This window comes from Bos grunniens, chromosome 8, assembly GCF_055505025.1.
Source record: "Bos grunniens cultivar Pamir isolate PY7600 chromosome 8, Bosgru_T2T1.0, whole genome shotgun sequence".
Lineage (NCBI taxonomy): Eukaryota > Metazoa > Chordata > Mammalia > Artiodactyla > Bovidae > Bos > Bos grunniens.
Window position 1 is genome coordinate 516,804 of NC_141172.1, and position 21,881 is coordinate 538,684.

The 21,881-nt window shown below is 42.5% G+C and overlaps 1 protein-coding gene across 10 annotated transcripts in view; it reads left to right on the forward strand.

Annotated features, from left to right (window-relative positions):
- The window catches only part of LOC147366544 (uncharacterized), a 204,795-nt gene that overhangs the window by 145,071 nt on the left and 37,843 nt on the right, over positions 1–21,881 (forward strand). For 2 of the 10 annotated variants that reach the window (XM_086414208.1, XM_086414212.1), the window contains exon 3: positions 244–11,083. The exons of the other annotated variants lie outside the window; for them this stretch is intronic. The gene's annotated coding sequence lies outside the window, so the exon portion shown is untranslated. Of the gene's footprint in view, positions 1–243; positions 11,084–21,881 lie in introns of those variants that run through there. 10 annotated transcript variants of the gene reach the window in all.

Consider the following 21,881-nt stretch of genomic DNA (forward strand, 5'->3'; position numbering starts at 1 on the left):
AGTGAAAATACGGGAGAACACAGATCCCATAAGGACCCATGGAGCAGAGCTACTGGTCCAGACTTTCTGGACTATTACATGGGAGAAAGATGAATGCTTTTGTCTTTTTAAAAAAATTTCTTAAAGATATTATTGCTACATTTTAGCCTTTGCCCTGAATTATATAAGAGAGCTTAGAAAGGGGTACGATTATCTGACCCTTTCTGTGCAGCAGTCTTAAGAAGAATTATTTTTCTCTTTCAGGAAGAAAGCTATGCTGCCGCTGCTGCTGCTGCTAAGTTGCTTCAGTCGTGTCTGACTCTGTGCGACCCCATAGACGGCAGCCCACCAGGCTCCCCTGTCCCTGGGATTCTCCAGGCAAGAACACTGGAGTGGGTTGCCATTTCCTTCTCCAATGCAGGAAGGTGAAAAGTGAAAGTGAAGTCGCTCAGTCATGTCTGACTCCTAGCGACCCCATGGACTTCAGCCTACCAGGCTTCTTGATCCATGGGATTTTCCAGGCAAGAGTACTGGAGTGGGGTGCCATTGCCTTCTCTGAAGAAAGCTATATCCCATTTAAATGAGCAAGTTTATTCATTGAATTTATTTACTCTCTCATTGTGAGAAATATCCTCTGGCTTACTCCAGAAGGGGCCCTCAACAGCAGGATACTGTCAGATGAATCCTCAGGAGGTGATTCTCTGTAATGTTTTGCAGCTACTTATTATGAGGACATGTCCAAGCACTATAAATGCCTAATTCTGTTGTTCTTCTCTCACGTATCTAAGGGCCTATGAGATTTATTCCCACAGCCTTCTAACATTCTTTCCCTGGAAGATGGAAGAAGAGGGACATGAAGGCCAAGCCCTTTGGGGTCTGGGTAGAACTGATGCCATCTTGTTTGGCAGCAGATTAAGGGTCCAGAAGCAGAGTCTGAGGGTGAGATGTTGGAACTGAGGTCCAGAGAACAGCAGCTCTCAGATGCCTTCCTGAAGCTCCTTCTCTATTAACTACCAGAGTAATATTAGCAAGTTGAGCATCAGATCTGAATGTCCTTAGACTCCTCAGCTGATCTCCAGGAGACATCTGAGTGGTTATGGTATCAACCTGGGGGAGCATCAAGCCAATTTTCTCACACTCTTGAGAAAATTGTGTCCCTTATAAATGAAATGTCAAAAACAAACTAAACTTGTGATGAAGAACCATCTTCTGCCACTTTTGTTTCAACAGGGGTTCAAACATATTAGAATGGAGAAGAGTTTTATGTGATTAAAAGGGGAAATCTGAGAGAGTGTTAGTTGCTAAGCCTTCTGAGGTGAGGCTTGTGTGATCAAAATCTCCCTAATTATAACTGTAAATCTTTGGTACATTTGGTTGTCTTTGGTTGGCTTCCAGGGGACAAGTGAGCAGTTTCAGGACACTTCAAAAGAAGAGTTATTCAACATTAGGGGCAGAGGGTTTTTTGTGGCCAGTGATTCATGGAGTAAGTTAGGATTGGTGGCAGTGACACTTTTGCTGTAGGAAGAATCTGACTGCCATGATAACAGTTCCCAGAAGGACCTGACTATGGAAAGTTAAGGCTCTTTTCTGAAATTCTTTAGCAAAGGCTGCCTTTGGACACTAGTTAGTAATGTTGTGCTTAGTTGCTGATTTGTGTCTGACTCTTTGTGAGCCCACCAGGCTCCTCTGTCCATGAGGATTCTCCAGGCAAGAATACTGGAGTGGGTTGCCATGCTTTCTCTAGGGGTCTTTCCAACCCAGGGATCAAACCTAGGTCTTCCACATTACAGGCAGATTCTTTTACTGTCTGAGTCACCAGGGATGCCCAGTTAGCAATGGAGAGGTGTTTCTAGAATGGCAGGTGTCAGAGTGGGTTGTTGGGGTGTCAGGACATCCAGGTTTTGTGGATCACTCCCGTTCTCAGTGTGAACAGTCCTTGAGTAACAATGACCAGATGCCTACATCAGGGTGAGCACAGTGCTGGGGCAGCACAACAAGGAGACGGGAGGTGTTGGTATAGAGGTCTTTGCACCAGGAGACTCTAGATTAAGAAAGCATGCAAAGCTGGTCTGGCAAAGGGAAGAGGCAGAAGCCGAGGCCAGTTTTGTGGTCTGTGGATGCACCTCTTGAGCAAAGACTTGATTGTGGAGCCTGCTGAGGCTCTGGTGTCTAGAAGACAGCCTCTCCAAAGTTCTGAGAGAGTCTTTTAGGCCTCTGGGATACAGAGTAGTGTGTTCTACTGGTAGCCTGAGCCAGGGATCAGTGAGGGAACCATAGAGCCTTGCAGAGCGGGGAAGTACATTCCGTGGTCAGAGCACATGCTGGAGACAAGGAAGTGGGTGTAAACCCAGGGCTGTGAGTGTCTGGGGCACGGGAGCAGACCTGTCCTCCTCTCACTATCTCTCACCCTTCACTCACTCTCACAGGTTTGCAGAGTCCAGGCTTCTTTCACTCTTTTCATTCTCCATCTTCTCGCTGGACAATCTCTTTAACATACAAACCTTCAAATACCTTCTCTGCTAACAAAACTAAAGATGTAAGCCCCGATTTCCCATGCTTACCCCAAACCCCACAAAGAAAAGTTGTCCTTATATCAAACCCTCAAACAACTACATAAGCCCATAACAGAAACTCCTCTTTCTCATGAAGCAGTTCTGTTTTTAAAGATAGTCATCATGTACATTTTTTTGGAGAGAGTAGCATGGAAACATATACACTACCATATGTAAAATAGATAGCCAGTGGGAATTTGCTGTATGACTCGGGGATTTCAAACCAGTGCTCTGTGACAACAGAGAGGGGTGGGATGGGCTCGAAGGTGGAAGGGAGGTCCAATAGTGAGGAGACATTGGTATAGGTATGGCTGATTCATGTTGATGTATGGCAGAAATTAACACAATATTGTAAAGCAATTATCTTTCAATTAAAAATAAAAAAATTTTTTAAATAAAATTAATTTTTATTGGCACATAATTTATTTACAATGTTGTGTTAGTGTCTACTGTACAGCAAAGTGAGTCAGCTGTACATATACATATATCCTCTCTTTTTTGAATTTCCATCCCAGTTAGGTCATCGCAGAGCACTGAGTAGAGTTCCCTGAGCTATACAGTAGGTTCTCATTAGTCATCTATTTTATACAGAATATCAATAGTGTATATATGTCAATCCCAATTTCCCAGTCCATCCCACCACCCCTCCTCCCTTGGTATCCATACGTTTGTTCTCTATGTCTGTGTCTCTGTTTCTGTTTTGGAAATAAGATAATCTGCACTATTTTTCTAGATTCCACATGTATGTGTTAATACACAATATTTGTTTTTCTATTTCTCACTTCACTCTGTATGAAAGTCTTTAGGTCCATCCATGTCTCTACGAAGACCCAATTTCATTCCTTTTAATGGTTGAGTAATATTCCATTATGGATATGTAGCATATCTTCTGTATCTCAATCCTCTGTTGATGGACATTTGGATTGCTTCCATGTCCTGGCTGTTGTGAACAGTGCTGCATTGAATATTAGGGGTACATATATCATTTTGAATTATGGTTTTTCTCTAGGTACATGGACTTCCCTGATAGATTAGTTGGTAAAGAATCCACTTGCATGCAGGAGACCCTGGTTTGATTCCTGGGCCGGGAAGATCCACTGGAGAAGGGATAGGCTACCCACTCCAGTATTCTTGGGCTTCCCTGGTGGCTCAGCTGGTGAAGAATCTGCCTGCAAAGTGGGAGACCTAGGTTTGATCCCTGGGTTGGGAAGATCCCCTGGAGAAGGGAAAGGCTACCCACTCCAGTATTCTGGCCTGGAGAATTCCATGGACTGTATAGTCCATGGAGTTGCAAAGAGTTGGACATTTCTGAGCCACTTTCAGTTTCACTTCTGGGTATATGCCTGATGTGAAGAATCGACTCATTGGAAAAGACTCTGATGCTGGGAAAGATTGAGGGCAAGAGGAGAAGAGGGTGACAGATGGTAAAATGATTGGATGGCATCACTGACTCAATGGACATGAGTCTGAGAAAACTCAGGGAGATAGTGAAGGACAGGGAAGACTAGGGTGCTGCAGTTCACGGAGTTGCAAAGAGACACGACTTAGCGACTGAACAGCAACAACTGGGTATATGCCCAGTAGTGGGATTTCTGGATCATATGGTAGTTCTATTTTTAGTTCTTTAAGGAACCTCCATACTGTTCTACATTATGGCTACTATTGTATTACATAAATTTACATTCCCACCAATAGTGAGAAAGGGTTCCCTTTTCTCCACACTCTCACCAGAATTTATTGTTAGTAGATTTTTTAATGATGGCCATTCTATCTGGTGTGAGGTGCCACCTCATTGTAGTTTTGATTTGGATTTCTTTCATAATTTGTAAGGGATTATGCATTAAGAAAATGTATTATCTGCTTATGTTTTTATGACTCAACCTTATCATGAGAAGAAGTATTCTAATGTTTTTGAGAATTGCTAGGTGTAGAAATAACAATTACTTGTCTAGTCAAGCTCTTGTTTTTTTTGTCTAGCCAGCTCTTGTCATCATTTGGTTCGTCAGCCAATTAACGTTGGAAATTTTAATCAAATCAAATTGTTTTTGTTACTATTGTTGCTGATGTTAATACAGACAACATTAGTGAGTAAAAGAGATTCAGGTACTTAGGACTTTCAAACAAGTAGCTGTATTTTGAATCAAGTGTCTAGGAAAGTCACAAAAAGTATTTATGCCTATCAGAATGGAAGATGGAGTCAGGTAGAGGAACAAAAAAATGGTGCTCACATGGACATGGGGACTTGTTCTGGTTCCTGGTTCAGTATGTTAGTTGCTCAGTCGTGTCCAGCTCTTTCTGACTCCCTGAACTGTATTCTGCTAGGCTCCTCTGTCCATGAAATTCTCCAGGCAAGAACACTGGAGTGGGTTGCCATTCCCTTGTCCAGGGGATCTTCCCCACTCAGGAATTGAACCTGGGTCTCCCGCACTGCAGGCAGATTCTCTACCATCTGGTTATCTATTGCTATTTAACAAATACACTCAAAACCTAGCTGCTTAACAGTCAGTCATAGAAGAAGCTCTTCCCTGCGGTCCCTGGGATGTGGTCTCAAGGAGGCTGGGGATGAGTCATTGGAAGGTTTGACTGGGCAAGGCATCTTCAACAGTTCTCCACGGTGGTGGCGGTTGATGCTGACTATAGGCTGTGGATTGAAGGGCCTCTCCCCTCGGCCTCCCCACTCAGCCTCCCCACAGGGCTTAGGCTTTGATTTGTTACATCTGAAACAGGCACAGAGTTAGTCCTCCTGATTTTAGTCAAGGCAGTCATAGGACACAATTAGACCAAACACTGTGGAGAAATGAGCACTTCTAGATGGAGGAGAGAGAGTCACACACAGAAGAGTGGGTAGGATGGGAAATATGATGGAGGCAGTCTGTGGAAAATACAATCTTCTATGTCCTATGTTACTTATTTTTTTTTCCCACTGTGCTATCAAACTGTCACCATTAATTACATCTGAGGCTAAGGAAAGTCTAGCAAGCAGATTTTAGCCCAAATTTTCCATGCTTTTCCAGATAGGTATAAGTTTTTTTTCTGCCTAAGGGCAAGATTCTCTGCTGAGGACTATTTCTTTAAGGTCTGACTTTTCCTGTTTCCCGTAATGGATTTATGAAATCCATTATCTGACTTTTCTAATGTAATCAGCACAAATATTCAATTCTTGCAATAAGATGAACTTTGCTGCTTTGACAGGGAATTTGTGGTAGGATCTATATAAAAGTGATTTCATGATCCTCACTTATTCAGGGGCAGGTTTAAGGGAGAAAAGAATCCCTTCCAGACACTTCTTGTTACCCACTGCATTCATAACGTGAAAAACCACTCCTTTCGGCCTGAGGTTTGAGTCTGCAGCTCTTACTTGGCCTTGTAATGTAGTAACAGTAATTGCTGCTATTTTTTCAGTGCTTATACTGTTCCAGGCACTGTGCACGGAGCACTGGATACAGTTAATTTTATCACTTAGATACTCTTGTGGACAGGTGACAGGCAAATACACAAAGCTAGTAAGTCACGTAAGAACCTGAGAACTTCATATGGGGTCCGCTTCAGTTACGAATTTCCATTAGGCCAGAATCCAGGCTGGGTTTAAATAACTTAATGCAAGGTTACTCTTACTTTATTTATAATAAGAATAGTGAACATTATGAAGGGTGTATATCATGTAACATAAAGTAATGTAATATAAAGTAATGCCCCCACAAGTCAGTGATCAGAGCAGACCATGCTGAGGAGCTCAAAGGTACAGTTGTGTTGAGGGACCACACCGTCCCTCAAGAAAGGGTTCACCCTGTTGCCATCCTGGGCAGTTTCTCAGTGGGCCACAGCGGTCAGCCTCTGTGATACAGGAAGTCGGGCCATGGCCCACCATTGATCTTCTTTCATCTCTAAATAAGTTGAATCTTTCCTATTTGGGCTGCAAGTCCACTTACTTTGATTTCTAATTACTTCTGGATGAGAGTAACACATGTGGGAATAAAACCACACATGTACAAATGAACGCCGCTGACCAGCGCATCCTCTTTCCCGTGCTTGGCATACACTTACACACATGTACACATGTCTCAGGAACTTGGCAGCTGCTCTGCATGGCTAAGTTGGCATGTCTGAGACAGGATGGGACTCCAGGCCCTTTGCTGAAATGCTTATGCCTAAACCAACATCTCCTCAAGCAACAAAATACAAAGAAACTATAAGGGACTAAAAATAACTTCATGCATGCCCAGTTTGGGAAAATTATAGACAAAAAGATACAAAAAGGCCAGAAAGCCCAATTGCCACTTCTGAAGAGCTGGGAGCGAAAGCAGGGACTACACGTGCTCCCTGCAGTCACCACCACCGGGGGAGGGTGGTAGGCAAAACCCCTAAGCCACGTCTCTGACTGGAGCCCGGGGCACATTGCTACCCTCACCCCATGGAAAGAGCCAGCTCCCCACCCCTGGCCTTGGGGAGTGAGCAAGGGAAACTGTATTTGTTTTCACTGTATTTCCCTGCTGCAGCAGGGACCCCAATAAAGCCTTGCCTGAATCTCTAGTCTGGTTTCTGATCAATTCTATTGATTGCAGAAGGCCAAGAACCCTGGTTGGTATCTTTGTGTTTATAACTGGGGAATGGTTCAGGTGCTTAACCCATGTTAAGGAAATGGGTGAGCATCACATTAAAAAAAAAAAGAAAAACTAGAATGGACTTTTCCACAAATTCCTTTGTATTTATAATTTAACTTGTATCTGTCATGTCCGTTTGTCATTTGACTCAATGTTGCAGTCAGTAGCCAATGCTAGACCTTCCTTTCTTCCTAAAGTCCAGCCTAGAGTCACCTTCACTACCAAAAAGAAGAAGAGAATACTATCACAACTTGAGGTGAACAGTTGCAAAGGGACTAGTGACCATTATTGGCTTCAATTCAGAGACTGGAGAACTGACTCAAATAAGGAAAGTGTAGCAGTTATGGCACCTCACTCCAGTACTTTTGCCTAGAAAATCCCATAGACGGAGGAGCCTGGTAGGCTGCAGTCCATGGGGTCGCTAGAGTCAGACACGACTGAGCGACTTCACTTTCACTTTTCACTTTCATGCATTGGAGAGGGAAATGGCAACCCACTCCAGTGTTCTTGCCTGGAGAATCCCAGGGACGGGGGAGCCTGGCGGGCTGCCGTCTACGGGGTCACACAGAGTTGGACACGACTAAAGCGACGCAGCAGCAGTTGCCTGGGTCACCTTTGCATCAGATCACCAGCTTCTGTTTTTTATTTCTTAGGTGAAGTCACATGATGTTGACGTGTAACATGGCAACAAAAGGATGTTCTAACAAGTGGAAGGGCATGTCAGTCTGTTGAGTTGGAGCCCGTCTTTGCTGAATTAGATAGGATTTTATCAGGAGGTAGATGAAACACTAAAATAGCAGCACTATTTGAGGTAGCTCAGTGCCCTAGGGCTGTACCACTCCTAGGTACAGGACCTGAGGAGAGAAGCTGCCCTGCAGGGGCTGTGACCTGGGCTGGAGGCAGTTGGCCAAGGCCACCTTGTAGGAAGCGAGCCCAGGTCAAGCACGCTGACCTCACCCTCTTCTCTTCGTCATCTTGGTAGAGACGAAACCTTTAATAAGGGTAGATTTTCAACTTTTATGAGTAGCCAAAGAGAGAGATTGTGTGGCCAGGAACCCAGATAAAATCAAAGACTCTACCATCATCACTAGGTTTCTGTGGTGGGATGATGAATGGGAACATATTAAGGCATTCCTACCAAAGTTTATAGTGGACACGTTAGTCTTTTCCCACTAACCAGTAAAAGTCAATCACAATTGCCATTCAGACAATGGCAATTTGAGTTCTAATGCTAGCCCATGTCTCATCTGGGAATAATCATGACACCACATACTTAGTATCTTGAAAAATTCCTATCTTTCAGTGACATCTGCTTCAGGAACAAGTCTTGAGTTATTGTGGACAGCCCTGCCTGTGGCCAGTAGATGCCAGAAGCATATATACTAGAGAGCTCAGGACTTAATTTGGGTGTAGTTTGGAGTCTTATAGGAGAGGCATAAAATAGCCTCTGATCTCTGGTAAAGACAGAAAGGCCACAGAGTAGCCATCATCACAGGAGAATACTATACCTGGCAAAGCTGCCCTTCAGAAATGAAAGAGAGAGAGACTTCCCTGTGCAAAAAAAGGCTGAGGGAGTTCCTTGCCTCTAAACCTGCCTGACAGGAAATTCTAAGGCTGTTCTTCAAGTGGAAATAAAAATTAATTAACATGAAAAAATGTACAAATGTGTAAAGCTCACTGGTAATGATAAAATATAATCAAAATTAGATATCCTCTAATTGTAACTGTGGTTCATAATTCACTTACAACTCCAGCTTAAAAATTTAAAACAAATGTATTAAAAATGTAATGATGATAATTTGTTATTGGATACATAATGTAAAAAAGATGTAAAGTGTAACATTGATAACGTAAAATGTGAGTAAGGAGGAGAAGTAAAAGTATAAGGTTTCTGTATGCTGTTAAAGTTAAGTTGTTATCAGCTTAAAATAAAAAAATACCTTATAACTTTAAGGTATTTTGTGTAAGTCAGGAAAACTATAACATAGTACTGGAATTTCTAGACAGAGCAATCAGGCAAGAAGAAGAAATAGAAAGCATCCAAATCTATGAAGAAGAAGGAGAAGGGGAAGGGGAAGAAGAAAAAGAGGAAAAGGAAGAGGAAGAAGAAGAAGAGGAGGAAGAAGAGGAGGAAGAAGAAGAGGGGGAAGAGGAGGCAGAGGAAGAGGAAGAGGAGGAGGAGGAGGAAGAAGTAAATTGTCTCTATGTGCAGATGACAAAATCTTATGCAGTAAGTCCCCTACATACAAACGAGTTCTGTTCTCAGAGCACATTGTTCAGTCCAATTTGTTGTAAGTCCAACAAAGTTAGCTTAGGTACCCAACTAATACAATTAGCTATATAATACTGTACTGTAATAGTTTTATAATACTTTCCACACAAATAATATGCAAACAGCAAGCAAAAACATTTTTGATCTTAAAATACAGTACCTTGAAAAGTACACTGTACAGTAAAATGGCTGACACACAGGTGCTGGCATGGAGTGAACAGGCAAGAAGAGTTACCGCCTGGAGGAGGGAGAGGAGGTGGGAGACGGTGGAGCTCAAAGATTGTCAGCAATAGGAGGCAGGGGCAAACTGTAGTTTCACTCATGCCTGATGTTGATGGAATGTGTGTTCACATCTTTGAAAATTTGCAACCTGAAAGTTCATTTGTAGGGGACTTACTGTATGTAGGAAACCCTAAAGTAAAAGTGAAGTGAAGTTGCACAGTCGTGTACGACTCTTTGCGACCCAATGGACTGTAGCCCACCAGGCTCCTCTTTGTGACCAGGCTCCTCAATCCATGGAATTTTCCAGGCAAGAGTACTGGAGTGGGTTGCCATTTCCTTCTCCAGGGGATCTTCCTGACCCAGGGGTCGAACCTGGGTCTCTTGCATTGTAGGCAGACGCTTTACCATCTGAGCCACCAGGGAAGCTCAGGAAACCCTAAAGATGTCACCAAAAACTCTTAGACCTAAACATGCCTTTAGTAAATCTGTAGGATACAAAGTAAACATACAGAAATCATTTGCTTTCCTGTATGTTAGCAATGAAACATCTAACAAAGAAATAAAACAATCCCATTCAGAATATCATTGGTAAAAAAATACTTAAGAATAAATTTAACCAAGGAGTGAAATATCTCTACGTTGAAAACTATGTCTCTGATGAAAGAAATGGAAGACACAGAAAAATGGAAAGAAAGACATCCTGTGTTTATAGATCAGAAGAATTAATATTGTTTAAATGCCCAAAGTTCTCAAAGCTGTCTATAGAGTCAATGCAATTCCTATCAAAATTTCAATGTCATTTTTCACAGAAATAGAAAAAAAATCCTAAAATTTGTATGGATTTATAAAAGAGCCTGAACAGCCAAAGCAGTAATGAGAAAGAAGAGCAAAACTGGAGTCACCACATTTCCTGGATTCAAGCTATGCTTCAGTTCAGTTCATTTCAGTCACTCAGTTGTGCCCAACTCTTTGTGACCCCATGAACTGCAGCATGCCAGGCCTCCCTGTCCATCACCAACTCCCAGAGTTCACTCAAACTTATGTCCATTGAGTTGGTGATGCCATCCAACCATCTCATTCTCTGTCATCCCCTTCTCCTGCTCTCAATCTTTCCCAGCATCAGGGTCTTTTCAAATGAGTCAGCTCTTCGCATCAGGTGGCCAAAGTATTGGAGTTTCAGCTTCAGCATCAGTCCTTCCAATGAATACCCAGGACTGATCTCCTTAGGATGGACTGGTTGGATCTCCTTGCAGTTCAAGGGACTCTTGAGTCTTCTCCAACTGCACAGTACAAAGCATCAATTCTTCTGTGCTCAGCTTTCTTTCTTTTTTTTTTTTTTAATTTAAATTTATTTATTTTAATTAGAGGCTAATTACTTTACAATATTGTATTGGTTTTACCATACATCAACATGAATCTGCCACGGGTGTACACGTGTTCCCAGTCCTGAACCCCCCTCCCACCTCCCTCCCCATACCATCCCTCTGCTTTCTTTATAGTCCAACTCTCACATCCATACACGACCACTGGAAAACCCATAGCCTTGACTAGACGGACCTTTGTTGGCAAAGTAATGTCTCTGCTTTTGAATATGCTGTCTAGGTTGGTCATAACTTTCCTTCCAAGGAGTAAGCGTCTTTTAATTTCATGGCTGCAGTCACCATCTGCAGTGATTTTGGAGCCCCCAAAATAAAGTCAGCCACTGTTTCCACTATTTCCCCATCTATTTGCCATGAAGTGATGATGGGACTGGGTGCCATGATCTTAGTTTTCTGAATGTTGAGCTTTAAGCCAACTTTTTCACTCTCCTTTTTTACTTTTATCTATACTTCACTTTCAAGCTATACTTCAAAGCTATAATGGTATTGGCATAAAAAAACATAGACCAGTGGATCAGAACAGAGAGCCAGAAATAAAACCCTGAATTTATAGTCAACTAATATTTGATGGAGTCAAGAATATTCAATGGAGGGAAAGAATAGTCTCCAATAAATGGTGATGGGAAAACTGGATAATCACATGCAGAAGAATGAAGTTGGACCCCTGTCCACTAAATCAGAGAGTTAAAAGGTAGTCCTGAAATTGTAAAACTCCCAGAAGGAAACAAGAGAAAATGCTTCTTGATTTGGTCTTGGCAATGATTTTTTTGGATATGGCAAAAAGAAGCACAAGCAACTAAACAAAAATCTCAACAAGTGGAACTACGTTAACAAAAAAGTTCTGTGCATTTTCATCAACAAAATAAGAAGGAAACCTAAGAATGGGAAAAAATTTGCAAATCATAAAACTGGTAAGGAATCAACATCCAAAATATATGAGGAACTCATACAACTCAGGGACAAAGGAACAAACCAATTAAAAATGAGCCAAGGACTTGAATAGTTTCCCAAAAGAAACACGCAGGTGGCCAATAGGTACATGAAAATGTGTTCAGCATCAGCAATCATCAGTCAGTTCAGTCACTCAGTCATATCCAGCTCTTTGCGACCCCATGGACTGCAGCACGCCAGGCTTCCCTGTCCAGCACCAACTCCTGGAGCTTGCTCTAAATCATGTCCATTGAGTCAGTGATGCCATCAAACCATCTCATCCTCTGTAGTCCCCTGCCTTCAGTCTTTCCCAGCATTAGGGTCTTTTCAAATAAGTCAGTTCTTTGCATCAGGAGGCCAAAATATTGGAGTTTCAGCTTCAGCATCAGTCCTTCCAAAGAATATTCAGGACTGATTTCCTTTAGGATTGACTGGTTTGACTTCCTTGCAGTCCACGGGACTATCAAGAATCTTCTCCAACACCACAGTTTAAAAGCATCAATTGTTCGGTGCTCAGCTTTCTTTATAGTCCACCTTTCACATCCATACATGACTACTGGAAAAACCATAGTTTTGACTAGATGGACCTTTGTTGGCAAAGTAATGTCTCTGCTTTTGAATATGCTATCTAGGTTGGTCATAACTTTTCTTCCAAGGAGCAAGTGTCTTTTAATTTCATACTGCAGTCACCATCTGCAGTGATTTTAAAGCCCAAGAAAATAAAGTTTGTCATTGTTTCTGGGAATCATCAGGGAAATGCAAACTGAAACCACGATGAGATATCACCTCACATCTGACAGAATGGCCATTGTTAAAAAGACAAGAGAAAAACTGTTAGTGAAGATGTGGAGAAACCCTTTCTCCACTGTTGGTGGGAATGTACATTGATGCAACTATTATGGAAAACAATGTTGATGTCCCCCCCAAAATTAAATATAGAACTACCATGTAATCCAGCAACCCCACTTTTGAGTACTTATCTGAAGGACACAATATTATATCTGTATCTTTATGTTCATTGCAGTGTTGTTTATAATAGTTACGATATGGAAACAATGTAACTATCCGCTGATGAATGAATGGGAAAATGTGACATATACACAGTGGGATATTATTGATACATAGCCATGAAAGGAGAAAACCCTGCTGTGTGTGACAGCATGGATGAACATTCAGGGCATTGTGCTAGGTGAAATAAATCAGTCTGAGAAAGACAAACCCTGTGTGACTTATATGCACAATCTAAAAACTGGAAACATATTGGTTGCGATGTGTGGAACTGGTGGGAATAGGTGCAGATGGTCAAAGGCATCAACTCGTAGCTATTAAATGATGAAGAACTGGGATGTAATGTCACATAGTGACTACAGTGTACAGTACTCTACTGTGTACTTAAAACGTTGATGAGAGAAGACCTTTAAAGTTATCACAAAAAACCCAAAAGGTAACTAGATGAGATGATGGATAAAACTGACCTTATTGTGGTAATCATTTTGCAATGTATATGTACATCAAATAATCACATAAGATACCTGAAACTTGAATGATGTTAGGTGACCCACCCCAGTATTCCTGGGCTTCCCTTGTGGCTCACCTGGGAAAGAATCCACCTGCATCATGGGAGACCTGGGTTCTATCCCTGGGTTGGGAAGATCCCCTGGAGAAGGGAAAGGCTACCCACTCCAGTATTCTGGCCTGGAGAATTCCATGGACTGTAAAATCCATGGGGTCGCAAAGAGTCGGACACGACTGAGCAACTTGCGCTTTAGCTTTGAATGAAGTTGTATGTCAATTTTCTCTAAATAAAGCTGGTAAGAAATAGAATTATGTGTAAAAAAGATATTTATGACGCATGCCCCCTTCCTTTTCTTTTCTTTTTTAGCAGAAGAAATTGCTATGTGATGATTAGAAGAAGGTTCGCCAAAAGTTGAGTTAACAGTTTAAGGTTCTGTTATTTTATAAGTTATCAAACTTGGTCATGTGGATTCACAGTGTTTGGCTGAAGTTCCTGGTTCAACCCTGAAAAACAGCTTGCTAAGCTAATGTGGGGGAAAATTGCTAAAACCTGAAACAAGGTGTTTAAAAAGGTGATGCTTTACAAACATCTGTGAGAAGCAGGAAATAAATGCAAACTGTGAATTTTATTATCATAAATTTTAAAAGGCAGGATGACCTGTTTGTATTTTGTGCATCTCCTCAGCGAATTGTGTGTAAGCAACCATAGAGATTAAAACTGGCTGTGCGAGCATGGTGCTCTTCCCTGGGAACAGCTTGCATCCAGACAACAGTGGAATTCACTGTAGGAAAGCATCCTTGCTTGACAGGTTCTGGGTCTTGTTTGGCTGTTTTTGGGTGTATGTGTGTGTGCTGGCAGGGACTGTGTCATCAACACACTCAGGAAACATGACTGGTGGGACATTTATTTGGGCGTCTTTCCTTTCTAGCTGCTCGGTGCTAGTCACTGTGGCAGCCTTCTCCTGTGAAGAGAGAGCCTCTGGTGTGTGTGTGTGTGCTTTTATTCACGCGGAGCACATGCAGCCTTGTTAAAGGAGGCCTGATCTTACCTGAGATGTGCAGTGGCCCGCACTCTGCAGGGGAGCTCTGCCTGCAGCTTGTTCTGAGATGGATGGGATTCCCAATTTGGGCTGTATTGGATCCTCTAGTCTGGCTTTTAGAAACCCACGCCTTATTAGAGCAGTTACCCACAGAAGCTGTTCTCTTACATAGTACGGGGTTGAAGGTGGAGGTCAGAGGTGCTGGAGATGTCTTAGACTATGTAGCGTGACGAGGCACTTCGTGACACAAGGCTGGGCAGGATGTGTGTGAGCAGGAGGTGGGGAAGGGGGTGCTTGTGTAAGGAGGTTGATGAGCAGTACCTGTGGGGAGGTGATCCAGAAAGATGGCCTGCTGAAGCAAAGGACACACGCATGCTGACTTGTCCTACCGTCTCCTACCTCGCTGACGCTTATCCTCGGGTCCTTCCTGGCTTCAAGTTACCACCTTTGCAGGTTTATCACAGGGTCTGTCATAGTGCATATAAGTCTGCCTCACTCCTCCGTCCTCGCTGAGAAGTCCTTGAGGGCAGCCGCACTTTCTCATCCCTTTCCTCTCGTTTCCAGAACTGACTGCTTCCCTAGTGCCTGGAGCCTCTGAGTAATGCTTAACCATTTCTGGAATAGATGGATAGCTGTTTCACACTGTGAAATAGCACCCAAGTCACATGAGTAGGGCAGACCTCTTCACAGAGAACATTAGACAGAAGAGTCACCCAAGAGTCACGGTCCATGGGAAGACGTGGGCATGGAGTGCAGGGTGAATGGGGACTTTTGTCCTATGTTACTAATAGGCTTTATGACTTCAGGTGATGTAAATGAATTCATGCCTCTTTGGAAAATTAGGGAGCTTTCATTGAGAAGAAATAATAAATATTTTATTTGAAAGTGAGTATAAAAATATCTGCTCATAAAATTTTAACAATTGTTAAAATGACATTTTATATATACTGAAGAATATACTGGAGAATAAAAAAAATAAGTGAAATGAATCAGACAGAAACATGCCTCTGTAATAGAGATAATGCAGTGTTCATGGTGAAATGTTTCTTTTACACCAGATTCCCTCTTGTACTGAAATAGGTTGGAGTGGCAGGCTGCGGGACCCACAGTGGGAGGTCCTGGAGTTTCTGGAGACAGACCTGGGTTCGAACTTGCCATCTAGCTGTGTGTCTGTGTGAATGACTCACACACTCGAGATTTCCTCACACAGAGTTTGTATGTATATAACACTCTGAACTTCAGGGCTGCACGAAGGGTCTTGGTGGAGAGTGTACCACATACCAAGGACTCAGTTACAGGCAGGTCTGTTTCCTACGCTGTCCAGTGTAGTCTGCACCTCTAGAGCTTTCCTCTGGGGTGTCTCACCTTCTCCTGCACCCTGATCAGTGTTGCTGCGGAGGGTGGGTTCACTGGCCCCGGTTCACAGAGGTGTGGGTGAGAGTGCAATGGAAACTTCCCCAGACTCCTGTGCAGTGATGGAGCAGCAAGTTTGAGTCCTAAGCACTGGACACTAGGTGTCTCTCTCGTGCTGGCTTTCAGCCTGGACTCACCAGGCTGCTTTGGGCTTGACCTGCACTGGATATGTGACTCTTCTGTATCTCTGGCTTGCACTGGCCTGCACTGCACATCTTCTCTGATGTCCGTGCCAGCCTCTCACTGACCCTTGCCTCTGTTCAAACCTCCCTGCTGCCTCAGCCCAAACCTCCCTGCTGCCTCAGCCCCTGTTCTCTTCATGTCACTGCTTCCCAGAGCCCCACAATTTAGCTCTTTCCTTTTTTTCCCAAAGGAGTATCTTGCAGTGTCACATACCTCGATATCCACACATAGTCCTCTTAACTCACTCCATCCCAAGCATTTCATAGGAAGCACATTGACTCACTGATTCATTCACTGATGTTTATAGAGTTTGTGTTCTGTGCGCAGCTGAGGCTCACCTTTTGGTGTGAAAACACAAGGCTTTCTCCCTGATGCATTTAGAAGACTCTGGAGAAAATGGAAATTTCCCAACACGGAAAAAGATCTCTTCAGCCACTAGAGTGTGTATGCCAGACAATTAAAAAAAAAATATCCATTTTCTGCCTTTGGAAAGGATAACTGCAGGAGATGCAAGAGACATGGGTTCGATCCATAGGTCAGGAAGATCCCTTGGAGTAGGAAATGGCAACCCACCCCTGTGTTCTTGCCTGGAAGATTCCATGGGCCCAGGAACCTGGCAGGCTATAGTTCATGGTACCACAAAGACTCGGACATGACTGAGCACATAATAACTGCATTCTGTTGTGGGTGCTTTGAGGGGAGAGGACACACTGACGTCTATTGAGAGGGAACAAAAAGCAGCAGAATGAGGACTTGCGTGTAGGACAATGAGAATGTGGGTAGAGCAGGACTCGACTGCTAAAGGGGGACAGAAGTCAGCAAAGGATGGGCTTGGCTAGGTAGTGCTGGGTCCTTCCCCTGATGGGTCTGTAGGTTGGTGATCTGTCACTGGGAATGGGCATCCCATTCATGTGTGTGAGCCCTGTGGGTGGTTCTGGGATGGCCTGGGTGGGCAGCTGTCAGGCAAGGGGTCATTTTCGTTACTAAGTGGAGACACTATTGTGCTTTGTTCCAAGCCCTCTGCAACTGATGACCACAACTGAGATGATGACCATATTTGTAGCTTCATCACCCTGCCTATACCGGGAGGTATTTTTAGCCCATTACCCTATCACCTGTTAAGTTGGGAGTCAGTGTTATGCCCCATGCCTTGAGCATGATACACGTTTTGGCTAACCTACACGTATGCTTCTCTCTGTGAGCTCATGAGTCCTCTCCACGTATGGGATGGGCAGACAGGAGCTTCTATTTTGCCAGGAGTAGACTCCATGATATGATGTATGAGCAGTGTGCTCAGCAATGTGGGAAAAAAGGAAAGGAAGAAGCCTTGGCCCCCCCGATTCCTATTTATAGGGCAGGTTCACGGTGCAGTGTCAGTTCAGGGAGTGAATGCACTTGCTAAAGGGTTTGTCTGCTTGAGACAGTCATAGGAACCAAGACTGTGTAGGTCTCTTCACTCTTCAGATATGGCTCAACTCTGTTTTAATACATTTTTCACCTGTCTGATCTCATGCGATATGTGTGAAACGAAAAGGTCATTTTCTGAATTTCTTGGAAAAGTCAAATGTCCTCTGTAAAGTCTTTTGTTGATAGGTGATATTACACAGAGGGAAAATCATGGGCTGCTGGCTTGATGGGTTTCTAGCTGAACACCTGCATGTACAAGGTGTTAATCTGACGATGAGGATGAGTATTCCGGCTTCATGCTGGATCCTGTTCTGTTGGGTACATTCATCAGGGACTTGGATAAAGATCCTGGGGACACTCTTGTCACATCTGTGAGTGATGCAGAGTGAACAGGATTAATAAAGGAACAAAATGACAGAATCAGATGATGAAAGAGGTCTCAACGTGCTAGACAGATGAACCAAACTTTTAAAGAAGCTTGATGGGAATAAATACCAAGGACTATGTGATTTGTTGTTGTTGCTTTAGTATTGTTGTCTCTTAACTTTAGAAGCATAATAGAACAAAATAAGCAAAGACATACCAGGGTGTGATAGTTCAAAACATGTATTTATGAACACATAATTACACTATTTAAAACACAGGCAATTGTATAATTAATGTAATACTTCAGAACAATATTTTACAGAGGGACATGACTAAATAGATAGTTCGCCTTTTTGTGGTCTAGGTCACCAATCATTCAAATAGCAACAGCCTGAATCCTGGAGGACTGTTTCATTTGTCCTCTTTGAGACTTGTATTTTGGTGATGATGGTCTCAAAGTCAGCCTTATTTGTTCTGAAAACAGCTGGCCAGGAAAGTCTGCCTGAGTAAGAAATCTTATATTTCCCTGGTTAAAGCCCAGAGTAGCTTGTCGGCAGCGGCATGACAGCTGCAGTGTCAGCCTTGTCATTCACGAGGCCACACACTTCTAAACATCACCGAACAAAGCTGCCCTATCCTCACCCATGACTTTCTGTCTTTGTGAATCAAAGGAACTTCAGCACCGAATGTGTCTGCAATTAGGTAGCACTTTTGGAATCACTTTCATGAGAGGAAGCAATGAGACAGATCCCCCACTTTGCAATATTTTCTTGAATCCACTGCAGACTATAGGCTCTGCAGGGAAACTATCTTCAGGAATATTTTTTAAAATATCTGTATCTGAGAAGTGAATATCTGCCCTAGTTACTGAAGTCATAGTGGTCACAAGTTTTATAGAAATTGGAGTATGGGTCACGTTTTGGTGTTTGTTTCTTTGTTTTTTTTTTTAATTGAAATATAGTTGATTTACCATATTAATTTCAGATGTACAACATAGTGATTCAACATTTTTATAGATTATACTCATTTGGAAGTTATTACAGAATAATGGCTATATTTCCCTGTGCTGTGTGATGTATCCTAGTTGCTTATTTATTTTATACATAGTATTTTGTGCTTCTTAATCCCCTACCCCTATCTTGTCCACCCCCTCATTTTCCTCCCCCTACTGGTAGCCCTTGGTTTATTCATTATATCTGGTATATTTATTAGTTTGTTCATTATATCTGTGAGTCTGTTTCTGTTTTGTTATATTCACTAGTTTGTTGTATTTTTTTTCTTTATAATTTCACATATAAGTGATATCATACAGTATTTACTTTCTCTGTCTCCTTTATTTTACTAAGTGTAATAATCTCTAGGTTCATCCGTGTTGTTGTAAACGGCAGAATTTCATTGTTTTTATGTCTGAGTAGTATTCCATTGCGTATATGTTCCACATCTTCTTTATCCGTTCATCTGTTGATGGGCACTTAGGTTGCTTCCATATCTTGGCTATTGTTAATAGTGCTGCTGTGAACCAGAGGTCACCTGGATCTTAGAGTTTTATTTAATTTCATCTCCACTTGGATGTGGGAGTTTTATTTTTAGTTTTTTTTTTGCAGATCCTCCATGCTGTTTTCCATTTATGTGTTTCCATTATTGTGTCAATTTATGTTCCCACCAACAATACATGAGGGTTTCCTTTTTTCCACATCCTCTTGAGCGTTTGTTATTTATGTTCCTTTTGATGATGGCCATCCTGACAGGTGTGAGGTGATATCTCATTGTGGTTTGACCTGCATTTCCCTAATGATTAATGTGATGCTGAGCATCTTTTCATGTGCCATCCTGACAGGTGTGAGGTGATATCTCATTGTGGTTTGACCTGCATTTCCCTAATGATTAATGTGATGCTGAGCATCTTTTCATGTGCCTGTTGGCATCTGTATATCTTCTTTGGAAAAATGTCGATTCAGATCTTCTGGGCATTTTTAAATCAAGTTTTTTGTTGTTTTGATATTGATCTATATGGGCTATTTATAACTTTTGGATATTAACCTCTACTGAATGAGAGAAAATATTTGCTAATGTTTCTTCGTTTTTTTCTATTTGGGGGACAGAAACACTCCTTTGATGATGGATGTAGTTTTGCAAGTATTGATTTGATGAGAGGTTTCGCTGGGGCATCCTATTTCCTCACAGTCACTCCACGTGACACGCCTAACTTCATCTCTTAAACCTCCACAGTCTCTACTCCAGCATCCTGGTTGCTGAACTCCGTGGTGGTCACCTTGCTCAGATCCAGACCCGTCTCTTCACCACTTTTCAGGACACATCCTGGCTGAGCTGCTGCTGAACTGAGAGGTCCTAGGCTTGGTGGAGGCTATTGGGCTACTGGGGCATGAGAATGAAAGCCACTTAAGAATAGAAATTTTATGAATTACAGCAAAAGAAAACAAAAAACAAACTAATGTTCAATTACAAAATGAGGGAGACTTAGCAGTAATGTTTGTGAAATGCTTTAGAGGCTATTAGTAAGAATCTTCTGAAAACAAATGCACTGTGTAATGTGGCCGCAAACCCATGCCTGTGTCACGCAGTGTCAGCCGAAGTGCATCAGAGTCAGGAAGTCAGGACCCACGCCCTGTGAGTGGATCGGTTCACTCCTTCCAGTGTTTTCGTTTCAGCTTTTAGCAATGCAACTTTCTTTTTAAAATAGCATTTATTATTTGCTTTTATTACAAAGTAGTGTATTTTAACTATAAAAAATCTGGAAAGTACAGAAAAATCCATCAAGTAAAATGTCATCTGTGATCTTATCCATGGGAGAGAACTGCGGGAGCGAGCTCCGCCCATGGCAAAGGTCATGAGGAAGGAGGCTTGGCATACGCAAAGGCGGGATTGAGCCTCAGGAGTCCCCCTGGAAATTCTCGAGCATCTACCCCCAAAACCAGAGTCTGCCTACTTTCTGCTTTGTGCTTTCACCTACACCTCTGACTTTACCGGGGGGCTGTCCCGCACTACCTCTCTCTGAAAAAAGAGTTAGCTTACAGCTCCAGTTAATAATCCCTGGGTGTGACAGTGTTTAACCTACAAACTCCTTTGGAAATCCTCTAGCCTGCCTGAATAGGTTTTTCCGGCCACATGTGATTGTTCAGAGCCTCCCAACTGTGAGAGGCAGGAGATGTTCTAAACTGTCTAAACACAGATTCCTTTGAGTAGTTAAAAGATTGATTAGAAATTGTATTGGTGAAGGGTTTTTCACTTATTGGGCCAATGTTTGCTGCTAAGTCTCCATACTCCTTACCTGCTGTGTCCTTGGCAGTGTATTGACTGATATAATGGGTGTATAGAAATGTAAGTAGTAGCCTCAATGTTTGTAACCTTGGACCCTTGAGTTAATTCTTTTCTTGATTGAGCCCACCTCACCTTTGCCCTATAGGAATGCAGCTTTGTCCAATGCTTTTTTGGAGGCTGGTGCCTGACTTTGGAATAATCACCTTTAGAGAAAGATAAGTTTCTTAAAATGTTAACAGGCCTCCTGGCCAGAAGATGATGTAATTCACCTGAACTTTTGCATATGATAAGTTTGAAAGCCTGGCTTCGATTAGGACCAGGAACTGCTGTCCTTGCATGACTCCACCCCTTCCCCCATTATCCTCTATGCATAACTTAAGGTATAAAAACTACTTTGAAAAATAAAGTGCAGGCCTTGTTCACCAAAACTTGGTCTCCCCATGTTGCTCTCTCTCCCAACTTCTGGCTGAGTCTCCATCTGGAGCACGGAACCCACCATGCTTACTAATTATGCCTGGGCTTCTAAGATCTGACCAGGGAGGCCTCAGTGTCTCCTCTCCTTCGGGAGAACGGAAGGACGCCTGCGGCCTACGTAAGTGGTGCAAACTTCTTGTCTTGAAGTTTTATTGGTCTCCTGTGTAAACCAAGCTACTCAGCCTCTTTTCTCCGCTGAATTTTCCTACTGAGCTATCCTCATTCTATTACTCTTTATATCTTTGATAAAATATTTAAATAAATAGGTC